The following is a 26,650-nucleotide window of genomic DNA, read 5'->3' on the forward strand; positions in this document are numbered from 1 at the left end:
TTGTATATCCTCTTAACAAAAAACAGACAATATAAAACCAAACTACCCCCCCACACCCCCCCCCAACTATATATACTAACTCCAGGTCACACTTGTTGTTGTCTTCCAGCTTTTTCCCGGTAAGGGGTCGCCACAGCAGAACTCTGGTCCGCTAATGATTGGCAGTATATTTTTACGAAACGCTGAGGTGCCAGCTCGACGCCCAACCTTCAATAAAGGCACGCCCTTTTACGCACGCATGCCTTTCAAATGCTACACAACCATGGGGAGGATATGCAGACTCCACACAGAAGGCACTCCCAAGCCACGCCGAGAATCGAACGGGAGAACCACTTGCTGCGAAGTAACAACACTACCGCCATACCACTGCGGCATAACTCCAGTAGTACTCTACACACTGCCACATCAAGTCTTTAGCTAACAATTCAGTGGAATGAGATTCAGTGAAATGAGTTATCAGTGTTGTGAGCTTTAGGTGATTTGGTCTCAGTGAAATGAATGTCAGTGAAATGGGATTTTGGTGAAGTGAAGTAGACCTGTGTATGCATATGTGTGTGTGTCTGTTTATCTATATGTATATATGTGCATGTTTGTCAGAGGGTTTGCATGCACTTACTCACATACATGACTGTCCCACCCCAAATGTATCTGAATTGCATTGGTTTATATCAACACTGACAGAATACAATGCTTAATAAAGCTGGTTTTGAAAGGTGTTCTGCTTATCTGTCCACATAAAAGTAAGGTGTTTCCTCTTTGGAATATTCATTTTGTTTGCAAAAAGTAACACTTCCATTTGAACCAGTTCTTCAGGCTGATTTGAGGTTCTTAACATGGAAAACAGTATTTCTTATTGTTCTTATTTCTGCAGAACAGTGCCTGAGTTATAAGCTCTTGTGGTGGTCAGCCTTATCTCATTTTCCATAAAGATAGGGTTTTTTGAGAATGAAGCTTTCATTTATGTTTAAAGTGATATCCAAGTTTACTTTGAGCCAAGCTCTCCATCTCCCTGTCTTTTTTCTGGAACTTGAAATGATGGAGAAAGGATTCCTCATACTCTGGATGTCTACAGACAACTCAGATACTATCTTAACAGAATTAAAACCTTCAGAAATGCTGATAAGTTGATAATTTTTATGAAGGAAGGAAAACAGAACAATCAGTATCAAAGTAGACAATTTCCAAATAGTTGTCCCATGTTATTTCCTTTTGTTATTCCCACCATAACAAGTCAATTCCAAGCAGAATTAAGACACATTCTGCTAGGACCTTGGCTTTCTTAGCAGCTTTTTAGAAAGGGGCGGACTCTAGAAGTATTCTATAGGCAGCAGCTTAGTACTTTGTACATGCTTTCACAGATCATTAAAACTAGACTCCGTTCCCATATCTAGAGCAGGCTTTGCTAGAACCATTCTCCAGTTGTGTAAGTAAATTTACCATGAAGCCATCTCCCCATCCATGTAGGGCAGAGTCCATCCCTAGCCCTATTTAGGCGTAACCTTTACTAGTGGATGGGAAGTCAGGAATTCACCCCAGGTCTGGCTCTCAGTGGCAACAGTAATGCCCTATCTAATGTACCCCCCCCAACACACACATATAACCTCTAGAAATGTTATAACTAATATATCCCCACCTAATAAACACCCATGATACATAGGGACCCAATTGGGTTGGATTGCATGGCTAAGCTTATAAAGGCCCTGGTGGTCATTAGCCTAGTATATAACTGAAGTTCAGTTCAGTTACTGAACCTATGAACATAGACATGAAAACATGAGCTTTACTGACTTTAAAAATCTACTGCAAGTGAGTAACTTTTGGGATTACCTGCTCCGTCATCAACTTGGAATATTCATATGCATCGAGACATTGCTGCAGTTGATGTTCAAAATGATAAAACTTTACAAGTGTTCTTACAATTACCAAATCATAGATAACTGCAGGTTACCTGTTACAATAAAGCTTACTAATGACTTTTATTGTATAGCCTGTTTAATTCCTTGTGTACCACTTCATTAAAATGTTAAAACTTAAGTCTCTAATTGCCATGTAGAAGAGAATAATGTCTTATTTATACCTCAAGGTGTTAAGTTATCTAGTCCAAGGCTTACCTTTCATTCAGCTATTTAATGTAATCACTTTCAGCTTTATTTGTAACCTTTATTCTAACTATGAGCATAAGCTGACTAACTGCAAGCTAACACCTGAGTCACTGACCCCTTGCAAGAGATAAAATCACCTGACCAGTATGGATTTCAAACCAACTTTTATCCTGTCTGTATCCAGCTTAGGCAGTGCAAAACCTGCTGAATGAGCACAATGAATTAGTACTTGATATTTACAATACAATCTCTGAGAGATATAGGTATCCTATCAACATGGAGGAAAATCTGTCACTTATAACAAAGGTCTGTGAGCATTACACAGCACAAGCACACATTGCCATGTAGGCACCAAGCCAACATATGCCGATATTGTCAAAAATAATTTCCAAAGCATTCTAAATCTAGAAGGAGAAAGTCTCAGTAAAAAAGCATGCCACAATGGCATCACCCTTTCATGCAGCAAAGAGAAACCATGCAGTGGGCTATAAGCCTTCCACTATAACAAGCTCAGAAAATGCAAGCAGAAATGTTCTAATAATAGGCGACTCCATCATCAGGCATACACAGACACCATGCTTATGAAGTTGGACAATAACAGGTTAACAGTTCTTTCCTGGCATCAGGATCCAAGATCCATGATGCTGTAAGTGCTCTTCAGTTCCTCATAAAGGCAGATATGAATATAACTTAGTAGTTGTCCATGAGTGAATGGCTCGCAGCGCTAAACTCTGAGGGACATGCAGAGAGTCGTGTTGTATATCGCTATGCATATTCTGGACGTAGTCAAGACTCTGGCCCTGTGAATCCTACCTTCAAACAGAATGAGACCTAAATATAAAAAGAAGAAATTTGACTTCAAAAACTGCCTAAGCAGTTGTTGTCATTCTAGACAGGGATTCAGGATGTGTCAGCCTGGAATGAGAAGAAAACAGGCCGACCTATTTCACTAAAGATGACCTACACCTCTCACTCCATGGTTTCTTTTTAAAAGCCAAACCCTTGATCTCCCATTGTGCTTTTTGTAAGGCCAAGTCCAAATATGGGCATTCTGACATAGTAAACAGTGACATTGCAAATCTTAATTCTGACCACATCGAGGCTGCTCTGCTCAATGCCAGAAGTCTTAATGACAGAATGCCTGCTCTAGGGCTCTCTTGCTTATATCTACATCTGTATTGTAAGTGAGACTTGGTTTTATTTCCACAACAACACTCCCTCTTCATCTGGATTCACTGCTTACAGTTGCTTCATGCTTGAGGGACACTACAGAGGCCTCTCTGGATTTATCAAAGATAAGATCACCTCTAAGCAAACCCCCCATGTCCTTAATACCAAATGGTTTCGACTGCAACTTATATTTAACAAGAATCAATATCAGTTTATAGCCTGCTACAGCACAATGTCCATATTTCCAGTAGGCCATGTGAGACTTCTAAATGTAGTTTGTGAACTATGATTGCCAAAAAAAAAAATGCCTTTATATTGGAGGATTTCAATTATTCTTCGATTAACTGGTATACCTGCACTTCTAAAGTTGATTGGATGCATATATTCCTAGACCTGGCAAATGATAATGTCTTAGAAAAATGTTTAACCAGCCCAGTAGGGATCAAAACATTCTGGACCTGGTCCTCACCAATACTGCCTCCAAGTGCGCCAGCCATTTCATATCTCTATCTCTGGTTAAGTCAGATCACAAATTATTAACCTTCTCCTTTAAAGCTACTAACCCCACAAAAGTAAAAAAAAAAATTCAAGAACTTTAAACATAGAAATGTGCTTCAGTTCTATGATGGGCTAAGTTTATTTGCAATGTACCACTTCCCATGAAGCTTCAACTGCTACGTTTTATCTGCACTCTACTCCCAAAGAAAAAGAGCATAGATATATTAGTTCAGCTAGAAACAAATAGAAAGGGAATTTAAGGAAATTTAAAAATAAACTACCTTGATTATCCATCACTATGAATAAGCTCTATATCAGAAGAAAAAAAAAACCTCAAAAAGGTGAGCAATGAATTAACAATGACCATGAGAAAGATCAGAGCAAAACATGAACTGAAACTCGCATCAGAAGCCAAAGACAACTACAGATCATTCTTTACTTACATTTGGAAACTGAGAAATAATACCGTACAATGTGTGGAGCTAATACAAATGACATTACCTTCTCTGACCCTAAAGACAGAGCTAACATACTTACAGACAGACTAATCTTAATTTTACTATAGAAAATGTCACTGAAACTGCAAAAATCCCTGACTTGCATTCACTAAAATTACAAATGAATATTTTCTGGCTGTACTCTAGAAAACAAAAAATGCTACTTCCATGGGTCCAGAAAATGTACCTAAATGATTAATTAATTGAATCAGACATGCCCTCACCAAAGCCCTCCTGCACTTGCTTAACTTAAGCTTAACCATAGGGTATGTCTCAGAGATTTGGAAAACAGCTGTAGTGGTGCTAACTCATAAAGAGGGGCCTACCACAGACCTTGGCAATTACAGGCCCATCAGCCTAACTAGCCTAATTTGCAAGGCCATTCAACATGTCATATCTGACCTTATAAACTACAATATGAAAAATTTCAAGCAACATGACCCACAGAAATTTGGTTTTGTCAAGGACAGGTCATGTCTACTCAGCTTGATAAACATCTTTTTTTTTTTCAAAACAGGTTTATTGTTTTAACATATAAGAGAAATATCATAACAATTTTATACAAGTAATTAAAAATAGGTATTATTATAATATTCAACAAAACAACTAAAGTATTTACAAAGACATCCACTACAATCAGATCAATTAATTAAACTAAAATACCATGCTATTGAAATTAAAATTTTTTTAACAAATTTTGTAAATTATCCCATACAATATAATAAGATGCTTTTCTATTTGTTCTTGTCCTAATTGTGTTTATTTCCATATGGCACACTATATTCATAACATTTTTAAATTCATTGAATGAAGGAGGTGTATCTGAAATCCAATTTCTAGTTATTATTTTCCTAGCCACTGCTAGAATAGACCATAACAAGGGAAGCTTAACCTTTTAACACTTTGAGGTACAGGTGTGTTGAATAATATAAGAGATTTAGAAATAATGAAATTATCTGTAAAAAGAGCCTGCAAAAATTCATTAATTGACTTCCAGTATTCTTTCAATTGTATACAGTCATAAAACATATGAGCCCAGTCAGCATTAATTTCTACATTACATCTCTTACATAAATTATCTTTATTATTTATTTTATTCATCATCAAAGGTGTATAAAAGATCTATGTAAAAATTTCCATGTATAAAGTCTCCAGACAATGGAAGACGTAGTTCCATAAGCAGATTCCAATATATATTGTTTATCTTGTTGATTTGGTGGGTCCCCATTAATAGAAGTGAAATAATTCCAGTATGAATCTACACTGTAAAAAGTTTCTTGTCTGATAATTTTATGTATGTATGAAAGTTTACCTTTATCAGAAACTTTATGTTGTAAATTTAATATCAAGTAATCAATCAGTGTTGGAATAGATTCTTTAACTGTTATAGACATTAGATCTATTTTATTAATGAGATGTTGTCTAAAGGTCTGAACCTCTAACCAGCAAGTTTCTCTTAGATCAAATTCCTGTTTTAAGAAATCTAGATTTTTAACTTTATTATCAGATATCAACTGATACCAGTACTTTAGATCATTATCTATAGCTAAATGAGTTCCTTCGAAGTAGATGACAAAAGCATACCCTGACTATACATTATAGGGAATACAATAAAATTCCATTCCCTATACTTAGGGTGCATGAATATAAAGTTACGATAACTAATAATAATATTTAATGAGTAACAAACCATATGTTTAGGTGTAATAGGTGAAGTACAAAATTCCTTTAGTAACCATAACATGGAGTTATTTACAATCATATTTTTATGTGTTAAGGAGATTTTCATGAAGTGCATACTAATTAGCTCCCAATAATCTTTCCATTTTAGACATATGACTGATCTATTAATAAAGTAATAACTTTTACAATAGAAGAGATAGTATATAAATTAAAGTCTGGAAAAGAAATACCCCCTTGAGACCAGCTATTAGTATGTTTCTTTAATGCAATCCTAGGTCTATTAGGTGCCCATAGGAAATTTAACATAAGTGTATTCAGTTTCTTAATAATTATTTTTGTAGGTGGAAGTATTATTGATTGTATTAAGTATAACATCTTGGGGAATATTATCATTTTAATAATTGTAAGTCTCTCCTCCATAGTAAAAAACATATTATTCCAGGTATTAAAAAGATTTTGTATATTAAGAAAACAGGTATTATAATTATTATATATAATAGATTTAATATCTTTAGATAGTATTATACCTAAATAAGTTATCTGACCTGAATTGGGTACATATTTAGTAAAATCACTAATGAGAATATTTTTTCGTGTATATATAGGTAGTATTTTAGTTTTTCTTCATTGAATATTAAACCAGAAATACTTTTAAAATTCATCATGTTATCAAATAGAGACTGCATAGAAGAATTAGATCCTGCTGATGTAATTAGAACATCATCTGCAAAAGTTGAATTTTGGATGTTGTATTTTCATCTATTTCAAAACCCTCTATGTCAGTACTGTTTCTGATCAAATTAGCCCAAGGCTCCATTACTAAAGTGAATAATAGTGGAGAAAGTGGACATCCTTGTTTTGTACCTTTAAGAATGGGTATTTTTTGTGAAACATATGTTCCTACCTTAATATAAGCCAACGTTCCTTTGTATAAATGCTCAATTTGATTTACAAATGCATCTGAGAAGTTTGTGCACTTCATTAAGGTAAACAGATAGTCCCAACTTACTGAATCAAATGCTGAACTTATATCAAGACTAATAAGTGTTAAATCTTTCTTTTTCCTATTTGCAAAATCTATTAATGTTAAATTTCTTCTTATATTATCAAAAGTATTTCTATTTACAATGAAGCCTGTCTGATCTATATCTATAATGCCGGGAATGATTGTCTTCAATCTATCAGCAAAGATACTCATAAACATTTTATAATCAACATTAAGTAATGAGATGGGGCGATATGAAGAACATCTAGTTGGATCTTTATTAGGTTTTAAAATTGGCGAAATAAATGTATATTGCCAAGATGGGGGGGGTTATTAACTCAGTTTGGGCCAAAATAAAAACCTTATGTATTAATGAATATGTACTTTTAGAAAGGATTTTATATATCTCTGGTATAATACCATCATTACCCGGTGCTTTGTTTGATTTAAGCTTATTTATTTGTGTAATAACCTCTGTATATGAAATACTTTTGTCCAATAGTTTAATCTGTTGTTTATTAAGCTTTTATTCATGTTTGTGGTTATAAACTCCTTTATTTTATCTTTAGGTTCCATGTTAATGTTATTATGGTTAATTTTGTGAAAGTGATTTCTAAATTCATCTAGTATTTCTGGTATACTAGAAACATTCTTCTTTTCCTTAGAGAAAAGATTTCTTTGATATGGTTTTGTTTATTCAACCTTTTTGTTTTATTTTTAAGTCTATGTAAGTATTTGGGGCTTATTGAATAAGACAAAACTTGTATTTCTCTAAAGTTATTTTAACTTTATGAGTTAAAATTTCTTTGTATTTCTCATTTAGTTTGTTTATTTCTTCAATAACTTTCTTGTCCATAATATTTTCTTTATTATTATGTTTATAAGAGTCTAATTTACTTTGAATATCTAACAATTCCTTATCCCAAGATTTCCTTTTATTATTATACCATCTGATACTTTGTCCATATAGATATGATTTTAAGGCATCCCAAACATAAACAATGGAGACTTCAGGAGTATTATTTATGTCTAAAAAATGTTTTACTTCTGAAAATATATATTCTTTATAGTCTTTTAGTTGAGTTAAGTATGCTGGTATCCTTTTGATCTGAACATTATGAGTATTTTTATCATGAATTCAAAAACAATTGAATTATGATCAGATATAGGACATGAAATGATTTTGGAATTAATTAAATCTGTTACCATCTGGTTAGAAATAAAGACCCTATCTATCTTTGAATAAGTTTTGTATCTGTTAGAAAAAAAGGTGTATGGTAATGATTTTGAATCTATCTGTTTATTAATATCATTCAAATGATAAGAATTAGCAAAATCATTTAAATGTTTTGCATTAGATGTAATTCTTCTTTTCCCTATAGTGGTAGTATCACTTTCATGTAGTATACAATTAAAGTCACCAGCTAAAATAATACCTCCTATAGAGAATGATATGATCTTATCAAGATGATGTTTAACTGTATTAATACCAATTCCAGGTATCCAATATACATTAATTAAAGTGTAAGTCTTCCCATTAATTTGTATTGTAACCATACAAAACATTCCTTTGTCATCCTGATAAGACTTAATGGTTTTAGGAATGGGCATACTTTTATTCCATAAAATAGCCACTCCTCTTTTTCTGAGTGTGCTCTGAACTAACCAATACTGTATATTTGTTTGTGGCTAGTTTATCAATATCTTTTTCAAGAGATGGGTTTCTTGCAGGAAGACTAAGTTGGCCTTATGTAAATTAATGTATCTTATTAGGCTTGCCCTTTTACATGGATTATTCAATCCATTAATGTTTAAAGAAATTCCTTTTAAAGATGTCATTTGGCATTTTTAAAACTTAAGAATCTTATGATCAAAATAACAAATAACAAGATAAGTAATGTTACATCTCCTCCTTTAGGTGTACCTTTAAATATAGCTGTATTTATTGAATCTCTTATGGGATTTCGTATAGGATTCAATTTTGTTTGTAGTGACAATGAATGTACAAAATATATTGTGGATGTCAAAACTATATACAAATAACAATGAACAAGTGAAAATAATGTAAGGATTAAATCTTGCATCCAGTCTGGCATTATAAACTCCAACTTAGAGTAGTATTTACCACTCAAGTTAACCCCCTACCCTAAGCAGCAGTACCTCAGCTACCACCTTATCAATTTAATACTAGTTATATTTAACTGAGGTTAACAGTTTTCAATTCAATTATCTAGCAAGACAAGACTACACATTTGGTAAAACAGCATCATATAAACTAAAATAAACCTTTTTTTAAAAAAAACTGTTCATACTACTATATACATCCATGTAATATAAAACACTTGTATTCAAATAGCATTCAAATAATCCTAATGTTAGAAATCAAGAGGAGAGAAAAATAAGTTCTAACATTCATTTAAATCAAAAACTTTGGCTAATATGATTCAGACATTACATATATTAAGATGCATCTATTTTCTGTCATGTAAATGCAATTAACAGCTTCCAAAAAAAAACTTGAATTGCTTGTATATGAGCATTTACTCAAACTCATTATTGTCAATAGAATAAAATATTGTATTCATAGAAATTGTTATAAATCATACTGCATAGTTATGCAGATTCTCAGAAACACTTATATACATATATACATACACACACACACACTCACACACACACACACACACACACACACACACATATATATATATATATATATATATATATACACACACACACACACACACACACACACACACACACACACACACACACACACACACACACATATATATATCCAAACAATGTTCTGTGCCTCACCAAAGTCCAGTCAAGTAAAATGAGAAAAATGAGCATCCAAAAACCAAAAAGACTGGACACTGCTCGAGTACCAACACCTTCTATTTATTAAAACAACAGATATACAGATGATGAGCGCTTTCGGGCCTCTGCCCTTCATCAGATAAAGCATCTCTCTGAACCAAACATTTTAAAACAAGCTCAGACCAATAGAAAATCAATAAAAATCAGTAAAAAACCCGCCTATTCTAGAGGGCGGGTCTCATGGGTATGACCTCATTGAGCCCAGGGCTCCTGGGTGCCATTAATTCAATTATCCATTTAGATTCAGCTAGCTCTGTTAGTTGTTTAATGTCTCCATATATATATATACACACACACACACACACACACACACACACACACACACACACACACACACACACATACACATATACATATATATATATATATATATACATATGCATACACACACACACACACATACACACACACACATACACACACACACACACACACACACACACACACACACACACACACACATATATATATATATATATATATATATATATATATATATATATATATCTGATCTCACTGAGTTGTGTCCTTACTGAGCACCATCTTACTTGCTGTCCCTACAATAAATCTGTCTGCTTTATACAAAATAATGCACAGCAAACACATTTTAGTAACCAGATTTTACAACCATGCTATACTACTGCTTTAAAATATATCACATGACAATTTCTTCCAGTATAGAGTTATAAAATTATTTATGCTTGTCAATCAGATGAATTAAATGAGCTATAGTAATGTATATGTTTGGAACATAAGTTTTTAACAGATTATTAAGCTGCTGTTAAGTAGATTTTCAAAAACACTTGAATAAATGTTTCATTTTCTATGCCTTCTAAAATAAGACATTTACTTACTACAAGAAACTGTATCGTTTAAACTCATTATAACTGACATATTTTATGAATTATAACATAGATATTTAAGTAATTATATAAAATAACTCACATTTAGATGTTAAAGAGTTCATTTTCCTTCACATAGTTGCATTTGTATCATTTCTATTTCCTGGTAGAGTGTCATTGCTGAATCTGTGATGTGTCAGTGTGATATCTAGGTCAAAGGTGAGACTAGCTGCTTTCAGCTTCTCTGTGAGAATTCTGAGAGTTGAAGCTTTTGAAGTAGCTCATGGACACTGTGCATGAGACAGCCCACATCCCAGATTGTCTCTCTTAACATTTTGGCGGGAAACTTATTAAAAACTAGTGACAAACATGACAAAACCTTCACAATGTATTTTACAGGTTATTACAGCCTCTATGTAAGTGAAATTAAGCCCAAAATTATTAATAAGTAATAAAACTCAATATTTTTGTCCCAACTCAATTTTTATGCAAATCTTATTATTTACTGTGTCTATATGATCAAAAGCATTTCTATATATTAATAAAGAAAAGAAAAGAGAGTAGAAAGTAAAAGGGTGTAAGGCAGAAATAAAAAAAATGTAAGAGAAAGCTATAAGAAGTATATACAATGGAATATTACTTACTGTTTATATTAATAGAGTTAAAAATAAAACATATTATTTACTACTATTTAGTTCTAATTATTATTAGTTAAAGCATGACAGATTATTTACAAACAAGCATAAGCAGTGTAATCAAGAAAGTATAATTAGGAATAGCATTTGAAGAACATATAAATTTTTACAAGGAATAAATATGTTATTATTCTATTAATCATATTTTCATTACTCTTCTCTCCCTGCCCTCCCCACCCTTTACCCACTACATAATCTAAATAGAATGTCATTTTTTAAACAAAGAAAAGAAGAAAAGGAGAAGAAAAAAAAAGATAAAGAAAAAAATTTAACAAATTACTGACCTTACTTCTCCTTTTCAGAAAGAGAAACAAGTTGAATCACAACTTGCCATTAAATCTCAGATATTTTGACTAGTTATGAAACAAAACATTTCTTTGCACACAGAGAATAACTTTGATTAAATCTTTTTCAAAATATTTGTTGCTTCTTGGAAATGCAGGAACTATATTTAAAAAGATTAATAATTAAATAAAATGATGAGAGAAAAAAAACATAGAACAGATCATTTGTTTTTTAGTCTCTTCTTCTTCTCTGAAGTCTTCCACGAAGTTTCAGTTGCCAGTCTCTTTAATGAAGGACTAGCCCATTCCATTTCTTCTATTTTATCCAAAATCTTATTTTTTTTGATAAACAGTAAGGCAGAGTCTAAGTCATCGAAAATTTTAGGACCATCAGGAAGGAAGATTTTAAGCTTGGCAGGAAACAGAAGGTATGTTTTAAACTGTGCTTTTTAAGCTCCCTTATTAGTGGCAGAAAAACTTTTCTTTTAGCTATTACCATGGAAGAATAGTCATTGTCAAAACGCACAGTTGTCTCATTAATCTTAACAGGAGCTTTAGCCCAAGCAGATTTAAGAACCATCTCTTTATCAAAAGATGATAGAAATCTAACTATAACTGATCTAGGATAGTTTTTGTTAGAGTTAGTATTAGCTATAGATCTATGTGCTCTTTCAATACCAAAAGAGAATGCTTCTGGTAAATCTAAAGTTTTAGGGAGCCATGTTGTTAAAAAAGAAGTAATATTGTTACCTTCAATATTTTCTGGCAGTCCAAAAATCCTAATGTTATTGCGCCTAGATCTATTTTCCAGGTCACCCAGCTTTGTTTGTAAATGTGTATTTTGTTTCAGCAGAAACTCAGTGTTGATTTCCTCTTCTTGTATTCTATTTTCCATGTCATTCACAGCTTCTTCTATGCCTGTCATCTGGATCTTCTGTTGTTGCAGGTCTATATGTAACAAGTCTATTTGTTTTGTAGTTTTTTCTATGAAGGTGTCTATTTTAGTATCCATTTTATCCATCTTAGCAGTAAGTTGCTGGATTATAATTATCAGAGACTGAAGTTCTTGCTTGATGCTGGAGTCTTGAGAATTTGTCTTACTGGAACTCATTTCAGACTGATAAACTGACAGGAACATTTCCAAAGTGATTTCTGACAGGAATATTGTTAAGATTTCCTTTCTTTTTTAGATATAGTTCAAGAACTATATAAAACAAACATATTTAGAAAGAAAATTACTTCAAAAATTAATTTTTTAAGTAATTAATTCCTGTCAGTGTAATGAAATTGGTGGAGCTGAAGAAATCTGCTGCTATCCTGTGTTCATCCTTGGCCACGCCCCTCCGATAAACATCTTTGAGAAGTTGGTAGTGGCAATGGATAGTGGTCACTCAATCTATGTAGTAAATGTGGACATGGTCATGATCTTCAACACTGTACCCCAGGAAGTACTATCGACAAGCTATAAGAACATAAAATAGACCAGACTGCAAACTGGCTGAAGGATAGAACCCACACAATTAAGATGGCAGCTGCCACTTCAAATGGTAAGAAAGTAACCAGTGGAGTGGCAGAGCACTGGAACCCCTGTTTTTTGTTATATACTTTCCTGACCTCCATACAGCAAACCCTGACTTATGGATAACAGAATTAGCTGATGACTTTGAGGTGGCTGCAATCATCCATTCCCTTGTTGAAACAGAAATGCTTTAGCAAAATGTTGCTCAGAGAAAGAGCTCAAAGTAACTGCAAAATGCTCAGATTATCACTGCCACCTTTGGGAAGCATCCCTCATTTACAACTTACAGCACAGCTAGTACCTCACCCCACATGGACATGGCAGTAGGGGATTTTGGCACATGGGTCAGAAGTTCCCCTCACCTTTGATCACCATGTTGCAAGGTTAGTTAGGAAAATTTTCTATCTAGCACAGATGATTTCCAAAGGTATGTCACGTTGGTCATAGTGTGTCATTGCCCCACTATATTTTAATTAAACTAATTACTGAGTACAGTGCCCCTTTCAGCATATATCTAGCAATACATATCATGCAGCTAGAAAGGCTCCAATCATTTCTGACAAAAAATTAATATTGGCGTACAAACTATTAGCTACCAAGATAGACTAGCATTCCTATTCCTATACTCTGCCTCTTATAAATTCCTGCATTGAGGTCTATGCCTGACATTCCATGCCATCAAAGAACCTACCCTAATGAATCACTTGCATATTCACAGGATGAACAGCTACACAAACACCATAACCAAGGACTTGGAGCTCCTCTAACACATAACTAAAACACACTGGAGTGATACATTCATTACCTGAATGTTGTCCCATCTCTAGAACAAACTGCACCTGCATGATAAGCTAATTGACACACTTGCCTCATTCCAGATTTACCTTGATAACTAGATAGATGTCTATAAGATCATCCCCAGCTTGATTTGATTTTCTGCAGGCAAATAAGCTGCAGTTCTTACTAAAATCTGGGATTTCCCAAGGGAGCCAGATCCCTGAATTTGCCCTAGACTAGAAAGCTACAACAAAAAAGAAAAGAACAGTGGGTAACTGCCATGTTCATGGATGATCCTTCTTTTTGCTTTTGTGGCCTTTCCCAGAAAGAGCTCTACTCTGCATCCAGACCACTTACTTGCTCAGAGTCCATGGAAAACAGATCCAGGAAAAAGTCATCAAAAGGGCCATATAACCAGTTCATCTTTTTCTTGCTCTAAGGAGGACTGGGAAACATTCACCACTTCTTGGACTTCAAGAAGCTTTAATAAACCCATATATTATTCAATTCTAGACGGTTTCTGTCCATGGGTGTTGTTGGTCTCCCTATTACGTGTGATAACACATTTTATAAGCTTCAAAGGCATGTAAAAATAATATAATTTCAACAGTAGAATAAATTACAAAACCCACTGTTACCATATTTCTTTAACAGAATCCAATAACTGAATAAGTTCAAATGGACAAAACCTACTTTTCAGTAGAATCCCAGGGATTAATGCCCCATAAATACAGTGATTCATAGTAAACATTTGAAATGTTGGTACCCACTTCAGTGAGTCGCAAAATATGGAGACAGAATGGCCAAAAAAAAATTTACTTACATACAGCAAGTCCAAGATGGACATTTCCCCGAATATTGTCTTTTCTCTGAGGTATGGCAATCTCAGAGTTAGTATATATATATATATATATATATATATATATATATATATATATATATATATATATATATATATATATATATATATATATATATATATATATATATATATATATATAGGTCTACCCGATAACACTGACACGCCAAAACACCGACAACGAAATAACCGACATGACAAAACCGAAAGTTCAAAAACACGAAACTTCACATGCCCAACAAACCACAATCCCGACAATCAACAAAACAAATACCTTTCCCTAAAAACACAAACACAACACAAGCACACCAAAAACCTTACAAACCTACACTAAACCTTACATACACAACTATCTAAGCACTAACCTTAACACAAACCCTAACCCTAAGGTCCGTCACTATCGCACACTTACCTTACCCACACCCTAACCCTAACTCACTTAATCTGCCCCTAACCCTCAAGTCCGTCACTATCGCGCACTTACCTTACCCGCACCCTAACCCTAACTCACTTAACCTGCCCCTAAACCTAAAGTCCATCACTATCACACACTTACCTGACCTGCACCATACCCCAACATCCGTCACAATCACACACTTACCTTACCCACACCCTGAGCCTAACGTCCGTCCCTATCGCAGACTTACCTTAACATATCGGTGTTCTCAGCATCGGGATTCTCAACTGTCGGTCTTCTCCATTGTCGATCTTCTGGTGCTGGTGTTCTCGTCATAGGCGTTTAGGACTTTCAGCATTTTCAGGTAGACCCATATATATATATATATATATATATATATATATATATATATATATATATATAAGTTCAGCAGAGCGGCTTGCACCCCCCCCCCCCACCAAAAAAAAAAAAACAAGTTTAAAGGAGAATATTGATCTTAGAGGTTTGTTCTTTTCCTTGGTTTTTTTGGTCCTTTTTTTTCAGGTTGTCGGTACTCGGAACTTTCAGTGCCAACATTTCAGTGTAGAACCTTGGTTCATGCAGAAGCCACAATTAAGGGATGGGAATATGTACTGCAGGATATGTTATATTATTATATTATAATACTAAAGTTATAATTAGTAAATAAAACTCCATAGAAACATTAAATATTTGTCAAAAATTAAGTAAAATTTGCATGACCGTGTGAATAAGCAACATAGAAGCAGTGGTATAAAAATAAATTCCAGTGATTTAACAGAACACAACACATCCAGAGTGCTGACTTTATTACTAAGTTATTCAGTAAAGTCTTTCAGTTCCCAAAGGGGGACAAAGGGGATCAAAAGAGGGAGAGAAGCAACAACCGCAATAAAAAGAAATAAAAGAAATGAGTGAGGAAAGTAGAGTGAGATGGGAGTGGGCTTGTGAGTCACAAGTACAAAGTCATAAGTAGAAGTGCAGCTAGAGAGTAAGTGCAGTATTGACAAGAATGGATCAGAGGAAACTGAGTCAGATGAAGAAATGTGGGGTCATACTGATGTAGGAGACATAGAACAGGATAAAACATCAGCCATAAGCAGGGCAGTCAACATGGCATAGATAGGATAATAGGTCGGCAATGAGGTTTCAGTACACAGCATCTGTGAGTAGCAGGAAAGTTGATAAAAGTAGGATGTCATTTCGTAGTAGGGCTACTGATACATCATACAGTGAGTCTTCATGATGGTTTGCTGAGCTAACTATATTAGCTGCACTAATGGTTTGACATCTTACAGCTGTGGCTGAACTGTACCAGAGGCAAAGCTCTTGCATAGCACAGTATTTGTAATAGTGACAAAGAAGCTCATATCCAAATTTCTACTGAGGTGCTGTGAGGCAATGGGGGTAGCTTAAGCCTTATGATAGACCTGAGGCTGATGCAGTGATAAGTAATATTAGAGACTTTAGTAGCAAACCATTTTGTTGTAATATTGTTCCAGTTTTGTGAGTTAAGTTGTATGAATATATGAGGAAGGAAGGGGCATACGCAATATTTAATGATATTCAGAACAATGATACCTCATGGTAAGAGAAAGGTGAGAGCCTATGTTAAAATTCCTAGATGCGCAGCTAGGAGGCTGTTTTAATCTCCTTGGCTTTCACTTAATTATTTCATATGATTTATGCAGTATGAGCACATTGTTGTGTTAACAATTCAACCATGAAAGTTAAGATTTAAGATATCTCAATCCTGTGTTGATCTCTTTACTTGAGCCTACTAGTGTATATATGTATATATATATATATATATATATATATATATATATATATATATATATATATGTGTGTGTGTGTGTGTGTGTGTGTGTGTGTGTGTGTGGATATACATGCACACATGCACACATGCACACACACACACACACGCACACACACACACACACACACACACACACACACACACACACACACACACACACACACACACACACACACACACACACACACACACACACACACACACACACACACACACACACACACCTGTAAACCCCTTTGTACCTATCATTTAACTGAGTTTCTTTTGCTGTCAGTTCTCTATCAGTCCACTTGATTTCTTTTGTTAGTCACTATGCCTTTAACTTTCTATATGCATTGTATATTACCATCATAATGCTGAGCCATGCCTGAAAAGGATTCATTAGCTAGTGCATTTGTCTGACTACTATATAAAAAAATGGAAAAAATAGTTTGAAAGAAAAGAGAAAAAGCATGCTTTTCTGTAAAAATCAGCATTTCCATTAATATGAGTTGATGTGATGTCTGTGTTTGTATATGTAGGGTCTTATGGTTTGGGGGATTTTAGGTGCAAGGAGATACAACCCCACTGCAAAAGAAACAATTATTTAAGCTTTTCTATGTGTTTAAACTGGTAAAATTTTATTTTTCAGATCCTTTGAGCATTTTTGAATGTTTGTTCTTTGTATAGTGCTGTGTTTATTTCTGTTAACAGTTCTAGAGCAATAGCTTCTATTTCAGAGTCTACACATGTTAACAGTAATAGGTTAACTGAGTAATATCTCGCTATCCATTCCCAATAGAATGAAAACTTGATAACTGCATATTATGTATATGGTCATGTAATTTAATATAATACATATCCGATACAGTCTTTAGGATTCAAATTTAAAACTCAGTATCAGCCACGGTGGTGCAGTGGTTAGCATTGTCACCTCACAGCAAGAGGTTCTCCTGTTTAATTCTCGGCTGGAGTGCCTTCTGTGTGGAGTCTGCATGTTCTCCCCGCGGTCGAGTGATGTTAAAGCCATGCAGGTAGGTGCTAGCACGAATGGGTGTGCCTTCTTTGAAGGGTGTCAGGCTGGCAACTCGGCACTGTAAAAATCCACTGCCAATCATGAGCGGACCGGAGTTTTGCTGTGGCGACCCCTAACTAGGAAAAGACAAAAGTCTTTTATTTAAAACGCAGTATAATGTTACACTCTCAAATATGTACAAAAAAGAAAAAAAATCTTGCAAGTATACAATGCATATATGCATGTTGAGCTGTTCTTACAACTTCCAGTTATGTCATCATAAGGTACTACTAAAACAGTGTTTGTATTTCTTCTAAATTTAAACAATAGTATGGGAAATATACATCACGTTTTAAACCAGGGAATTATTCACAGCCACAAAATTGGTATAATGAGTTTTGATAATAGGACACTCAGTTTAACATTAGATTTCCATGAGATCACCAGAGGAGTGAAAGATTGTGCTGTTAGGTTCAAAAGAAGGAATAGTTTAAGGGCAAAGAAGAGGAAACCCATACTTTTGGAAAATCTGAGTCTAACTGAGACAGTCTAATGGATTAAACAGATGACTGGCCTGAAACAGTCAAATGGATTAAGCAGATGATTGGTCTTTTGTGAACACCTTTGTATGGTTAAATGAATAAACTTTTCAAAAAATATTTCAGGAAATTTTAATTACATTTCTAATTTCAAAGGACAGTATAAATGGCTACTCATTTTGCTGTCTTGTTTCAATTTTTGCCTGGAAACCCCACCCCTGAGGTATAAAATTTACTTTCATTCAAAACTGTATAGTAACACAACTTGTATGTTACTATGCATTTTTAAGATGCTATGCCAAGTAATTTTCAGCTTTTAGTGTGTACACAGTGCATTATCAACAGCTGTATTAGTGTCCGGCGCTGTCTTGAAAAAGATACTTTGGAATGGAATGTTTTTGGTGTTATTTTTGTCCCCATGTCAGTCATCCATCAAGCTACAGTAAGACATACACTGTCTGAGGGGGTGCTGCTATCCAGCTAGCTATGAGGATGCACTGTTGTCTCACTGGCATCCTGGTAATGGAAGCTTTTTCTGTATTTATGGACTACCCCTGCCTCTGGAGATAAACTGACCAATGACATCTGCACAATGGCAATTATGCCCCTTAGTCCAATCATTCTTGTTTCCCAACATAGTTTTGCAGCAGTTATTGTCACTAACTTGGGTGGCCATACCCATTTCTGTCCATCACCAGCTCTCAAAATCATGACTGCCCACTGTTCTTCAGCCAAGGCCTTATCATCAGAACTGTGTCACAAGCAGGTAGTAACCACCATCCATACCCTCCACCCCCAGGATGAACTATCGATCCAGCCTAAATGTGACATTAAGCATTTCAGCTACTAACTGAACTTATGTCACCTGAACTGTGTTTAGGGCTTTATCTCTGGCTAACCTGTAAATAGATCAACTATAGCTATAAAATCCTATTACTATGAGAACAACTCACTAAAACACTCTATACAACAGTTGACTTTTCACTTTTAACATTGTTGTGCCGCCTTGCAATTGGTATATAAGTCTTGGGGCTGAAAGGTGTTCTCCTCACTTGGGGATGGAGGAGAATTTGACTTCCTGCATAGAAGCCTTGCTCTGTGGTTTCAGTGAGTTGTATTCAGACGTTTAGCATCCACTAAAATGGCAGTCAATCTATCCACAAGAATCCTTCTCCTTCTACCTTACTGATATGGACACGTGCTTCTAGAGACTTTTACATGCTCATTTATATTTACAGATAGACTGATTCTGACTATGTGTGATCTACACCTGCATCTGTTTAAGGGATTTTGCTTTCTTGTTTATAATTTTACATAGTACCCTATGCCCTTGTGGTAATAAAATCATCATATATAAAACAGATATTTCATGGTGTAACTATTTCTCACTTAGAAACTTGGTTCTGTATCTAATGAAGTCTGCGCAAAAAGCTATTCATTGAAATGCATCACACCACACTATTTCTTATCAACCTTATTTTCTTTTTTCATTTTTGTATGAGATAATACTTCTGTAGATAGAGATTACAGAGACAGCATGCTATTTACACCTTTACTCTATCCCGATTGTTCAGATTACACCACTGTACATTTTTCTCATGGTATTTACTCTATATTTTGTACATATTTATTCTTTGTATTCAGTTTTGTATTTCAAACTGTTAATTTCTTGTACTGTGGAGCTTTTCTCTGCGGGCCTCCACTGAAAATGTGTTCTCTGTGGCCAAGTGGACTTTCCTGGTAAACAAAATGCAAATAAGTAAATAAAATAAATAAATCATGCTAGCACCAAAGTAAATAACTTTTCTTCAGCTGTTTATGGGAACAGGACTGGGGCTTATTACCAGCAAATCAAAAATAAGAGATAAAGGCCTCTCACAATCACAAAGGCAAAAGCTGTGAAATATTAACAATCTGTATTTAGTATACTCAGAGCCCACTATAAAAGCTTTTTCTTCTGCAAAGATAACTATATAAACAAACTTATTATAGAGACATATGTACCGTTATTCATAAATAAAGTTTTAAAGTGTTTTTTATTTGGTGACTCACTGCAAAGTATTTCAGACCTTTTTACATCACCTGTAATAATTTAGGTTTTGTGGTAATAAAGCAAATTACTTCATCTTCCACAGATTCTAAGAAACTCACTAACTCAGATGCGCTGTAAAATATTTAAGTACAGATGTCTTTTAATAACCTCTCTAGTAAAACATTGCTTTTCTATGCAAGGATGTACTGCCCAAACACCCTCAGGTCATGTAATTTAACTCCAAATTCCACCCTCACCTAAATTCAGTACAGCTACTCTGGCATGCACTCACTGTTCTTGTATTTTAAGTTTCCGGATCATCTCTCAGAATTTAAACGGCTGCCAATTCACTCCTGATTTTTTAATTCTGCACCTGTTTCTTAAAGTGAAGTTCTTCCCTGCCCAGTGCTGTTGCTTTTTCTGCTGTCTGCATCTATACTTAGAATTAAAACTTCTCTCAGAATTTGCCCTTTTAGTCCTGTGACTACAAACTCCGTCTGAGGTATCCATTTTTAAAATTAGTACCGTACTCAATGCTGTCATATGCATACATATAATTCCATTCATGCTTGTAAACATGGTCTGGTGGTTCCCACAGACTTGCATACATAGGACTGGAAATTCAATTACCAATGCACTTTCCTGCTGCCTCTAAAACTAAGCCCTAATGTTTCATGTGCATTAGAAAGTTATAGTAAAGGACAATCCAACATTGTGATTAAGCAGCTTAAATAATTATGGCCCACCTAATAGGCCCTGAAGTACATATTATCTTAAGTCCATAATCAACAATAACCTTCTATTCCCTGTTTTGCAATTAGCAAGCAAACCAGTGAATGGCATGGACAGATTACCTACTTAATTCAGTATTCCTGTTAATGTAGTGTCATCTACACTACTGAAGGCACAAAGGAAGAAATAAAGCACATTAGTTTGCCCCTCATTGCCATTTGCTGTAACACTTTAAACTAAAAGTAACAATTACAGATTACTGTTGTTCTTCATTAGATACAGGAAAAGATATACCTGGACAGATTGGTCATTTAGACTGAAGCCTTCGATTAAAAATAGATTGTTAAGACACTGGCAAATTAAGTATGTGCATAGACAAATATATATGATTGTTTTAAAGTTCATTTTTATGTTTGATGAAGTATCAGACACAGAAAAGCTAGACATGTGTTTGTTTTGCTTTGTGCATGTGTGAGTGTGTGCATGCACACATGTAATAAATTCATTTGAAAATATTAATTAGCTTGTGTCTTGCTGCTTTTATAATATTGACATAGTTCTGCTGCTGTGAAACCAGAAATCCAGAAAAAAGCATGCAAACAAGAGAGGAAATGTACAGGCTCAAGAAAGGAAACAACTTGAGGTCAAGACTGAACCCCAGATCACGAAGATCGAAGCCTTAACCACTGAGCCACAATTGGCAATCTCTCTAAAGTAAGGGGATTCATTTTTATTATTACCATTAATAATACACAAACGTATAGACATTTTTATATTTACCATCTTAACAATAGCTCTCTTCTGATATCTGATATAACATAGATATGCAACGGCAGGACAAACAGCACACCTTCATATGAATGAATGTTTTTTGAGGGCTGTAGATAAGAGTGAAGTCTCATATATGCGAATTCTCTTTTCTGTGGAGTTTTTGCTGGCAGCCTTTTGCATGAGAATGCTGTGCAGCAGGCTTAAGGATTTTGCCCTTACCCTGCTGTTGTGTGATCACAAGAGTTGGTATATAATATTTAGAAGGCTGGGGGTGCAGTGGAGCTTTCCCCTAGCAAAAAATAATGACTCCTTTTTGTTGTTTTCAATAATTTTATATTCATCCCCAGAAAGTATACTCCATATTTCAATAAAATTTAACTTTCTTGTTACATGTCCCATGTTTGGGTTATTTAATTCACATGAGGTACCCATTCGTAAAGGAGTGAACTACAGAAAGATAATCTTAACACCTATTACAGAGCAATATTTTGAGTATTGTTTTTTTTTTTTTTTACAAAATTAAAAACAATTAGATATAGTAATCACATTGATGCAATGCAGCATGGTTTCATGAGGGAGTAGATCTTAATGAAGACTTCAACATCCTGTTATATTGTTAAACCTAAAAACTGAGGTCAGTGGAAAAGACATGTAGTTATATATCTGGATGCAAGCAAAGCTTTTGATACATTAACACATAATATTGTCTTACACAGACTTCACCAGTTCAGAATTAATCCATATGTGATACAGTGGATTACACAATGGTTGTGTTTTAGAAAATTAAGAGTTGTAATATGTGAAGAAAAATCTAATTATGTAGAAGTAATTTAAAGTGTACTCTAGGTATATGTCCTTTGACAAAAATTGTTTATTTATTATTATTTTATTTTACATTTATTGACTGGGATTGTCCGACTGAGCTGAAGAGCCCTTTTTCAGCGGACACCTGGGGAGAAAAGCTCCAGCATATTATATAATTTTTATTATAAATTGGCATTAAACAGTTGGCATTAAACAGCAATGTTACAGGATTATTACAAGACATTAAGTAGCAATACAATGTTATACAGTGTCAATAATCAGGACTATAGCATAACTATTTTGAGATGTATAAAAATAAATATGTGTTTACAATGGTTTTCTCTGATTTTATTTGGACAAGTATGCTGATCACTCTAAAACTGATACAGTTATGTATAATAATGGAGATTACTTCTCATTTAATAATTACTTTCTAAAACAAACAGTGGGCATCAAAATTAAGTTTATGTTTTAATACCTGCACCTGAAGCTATTACAATTGATAAGCTCAAATGTAATTCACTAATCTTGAACAATCACCAGTGTGAAATTGCAGACTCTGCTAAAGGTCTGGGAATACATGTTGACCAAAGCCAAAATTTTAAAACATGTAATAAACATTAAGAGTAAGGCATTAAGGCAATTAGAAAAAAAAGAGAACACCCTCAATATTATCTCATCTGTATATATCTATTGTTAGGCCTGTTGGTGAGTATAACTTGACCATTTGACTAAAAATGAAAGATCTGCAGAATCTGGAGATAGCTCAGAGAAAATGTTTTGAAATGATGATAGGTTTCACATGTCAAGCATACAGTGAAAATCTACAGAAATTATACTTATTCAGTTTAGAGTATCAATATCTTGGGAATAAGTTCTGATTTACATTTCAATGTGTGGGATCTGTTGAATTAATTGTGGATTTATGCTTTGAAATAAATGCAGAACTAGATAATATAAGACCCAGATATCCCCGTTTTATATTTAAACAGGAGCACTAGGAAAAGGGACACTTACTTATCACAATATTTCCATATTTATGGAATTACTACTGAAAGTGTATATGGATACACCACTTACTGTTTTTAAAATTGGTCTTAGGGATTATATAGGAATTAGAAAGCATGTGCAAGGGTAAAAGAATTCTGCATTCTTTGATGACCGTGTGGCCTAAATGTTAAAGGACTCAATTTAGGAAACTGCGCCTTGCTAAGAAGGGGTAATGTGCTCAAAAATTGGTCTAATCTGGGCAGAGTACACAAGGATATCAGAATATTTTGTTCTAGGTGATGTACATTTGGAAATCAGTTGTGCTAGAGAGATGGATTTCTTAACTACTGTTGCAATATGGTGTTCAAATTGAGGAAACCGCTGACCCAGGAGCTGAGTTATAGATGAGAGATGCTTTCCAGAGGAGAGAAAACTACACTTTTTTTGCATTTAGTTGGTGACATTTATCTGTAAACTGTTGATTTGTAGAGACAAGTTCTTGTGAAGCATTCTGCACCTGTAGGGTAGCAGACTATGTTGACCAGCTTGCAGTCATTGGCAAATCTGGTTAACCACAGATCAGGGTGTGCAGTATTGGGGGCCACAGAAGTATATAACAAAAAAGAGGTGTCCAAGTACTGAGCCTTGCAGTACTCCACTGGTTATTTTATTTCTTTCTGAGGTAGCAACAGCCACCTTAATTGTGAGGGCCTAGCCTTTAACCAGTTTGCAATTCATCTTAACAGGTAAAGTGCCAGCATGAGATGCAATATCAAAGGACATAGCCAGATAAGTGTATGGACTGAACATTCTCCACTGCCTCAATAATACTCTTAAAAGATTAGCTACGTTAAGTAGACATAATCTGCCCTTGACAGAATCAAAACTGTTGTGGATTTAATTGTATGAGATTTTAATACTGTGGTTTATGCATTCAGAAATGATTCTGGCCATGGCCAGGAACATGGCATTCTAAAGAATACATTTACGGTGATGACGGTACTGCCAAAGGGAAAACCTCAAGTAAAAAAGAGAGCAATAGCATGAAAGACAAAGTATGATCTCACATTTCTACCACATGTTCAAATTCATAGGATAGATATATAAGATGCATTCACCTTAAATCAAAAAGCATCAGGACAGTGAAGCAGGTATGAAATACACCTATTTCACATTGCACAACCAGAGTTTAGAAGCAGCTGATACTGAAAGGGAATAGGCATCATGAAACAAAACCATTATAAACGTGGTAAACAACTACCTGATTGCCTGGAAAAAAAAATGTACAAGGAAGATGTGACAGGGCAACAGCTGAGGAATGTACCTATGATGGGATAAATCAGGCAACTATCCTTCTCCTGGTGTCATATGAAACACTTCTGGATATCTTGAAAGTTGAAGGTAGAAATGACTGCTATTAATAGAGGGCTACCACTACATCATTAAAAATACTTGTAAGGAGAAATATTACTGGGCATGCCAATTAAAAGGCACTGAGAAATGCCATGGATGTGCTATAATCAGCACAACATCTAAAGGAGACATCCTGCAGTATTCAGCAAATCGCCATGATCATTCCAATGCAAAGAATGCACAGATGTCTAACATGTTAGTACATCACCATACAATAGCAGTTCAAAGGAGGGACCATCACGCCGGGTTCTGCATGGCCTTCATGACACCAATGATGACAAGTTTTCCTATGCATTCCCAAAGAGAACTATGCTAATTAGATGTATCCATAAGTTATGGAGAACACATGTCAAAGGCCCCTGCATCATGAGCGACAACTTGAAAAACATTGCAAACATAGAACTGATCACTGAAGTCAGGATTGTTCATTGCATAATACCATGCGGCACAACAAGGCGCTGCGACGCTGCTAGTCCTCACAACAGCTGCCAATCTTCATGACCTCATTGCAGCAAGACAACAAGACAGCAGTACATAAATGAAACGTTTATTCCTAAAGGATGTGTCTTACATCATCTATGCAGCATCCATGCCATCATATGTTCCCAGAGTTCTGGCAGGAGTGTGCTCCCGATATACATTCTGATGTCACACAAGACAATCTTACGACATGATGTGCTGTGCTGTTTTGAAACTGCTTGAGGAGCAGGATTGTCCAGCCTTTCTGACATTCATCATGTCAGATTTTGAATCTACAGCACTGAACAGTGTTGCAGTCTAATTTTACTGACACACACACACACACACACAAAGGTATGTCTGTTGCATTTCTCACTATGTGCTTGGTGGAAAGTGCAATGACAAAGGTTAGTCACTTAGTATGGCTCTGACAACATTTTCCAGCTGTGTGTGAAATCTCTGGCATTGACAACTTTCCTGTGCCCCCATTGGAGCTTCCAGACCCATTTATTTCCCTAAGATCTACCTCCTCTGAATCAGCCATTCACCTTCTGGAGTCTATGTCTGAAACTTCATCTTGGGACATAAAAGGACAGAGTGCTATCCGTGTACTGAAACTAAGTCTCGGTTACATTTCATACATGCTTTTTTTCCAGATGCAGGATGGCCTCAAGATCAGACCACCAGGCAGTTACTTTCTCTCATAAAGCGACCACACTTAGTGCAGAGCTAGATTTTTTCCCAGCTGAAAAGTGTTTTTTCCCCAACTCTTTTACAACACTCAGTTCTGTTCTTGTTACCAATTCAAGTGTGTATAATATTCTAAATGAGCTATTAAAAAGAATATGAGTTTCACAGATCTTTTTGGATGACTAGAATATTTACAAT

This window comes from Protopterus annectens, chromosome 4.part1, assembly GCF_019279795.1.
Source record: "Protopterus annectens isolate FY-2018-M chromosome 4.part1, PAN1.0, whole genome shotgun sequence".
NCBI lineage: Eukaryota > Metazoa > Chordata > Ceratodontiformes > Protopteridae > Protopterus > Protopterus annectens.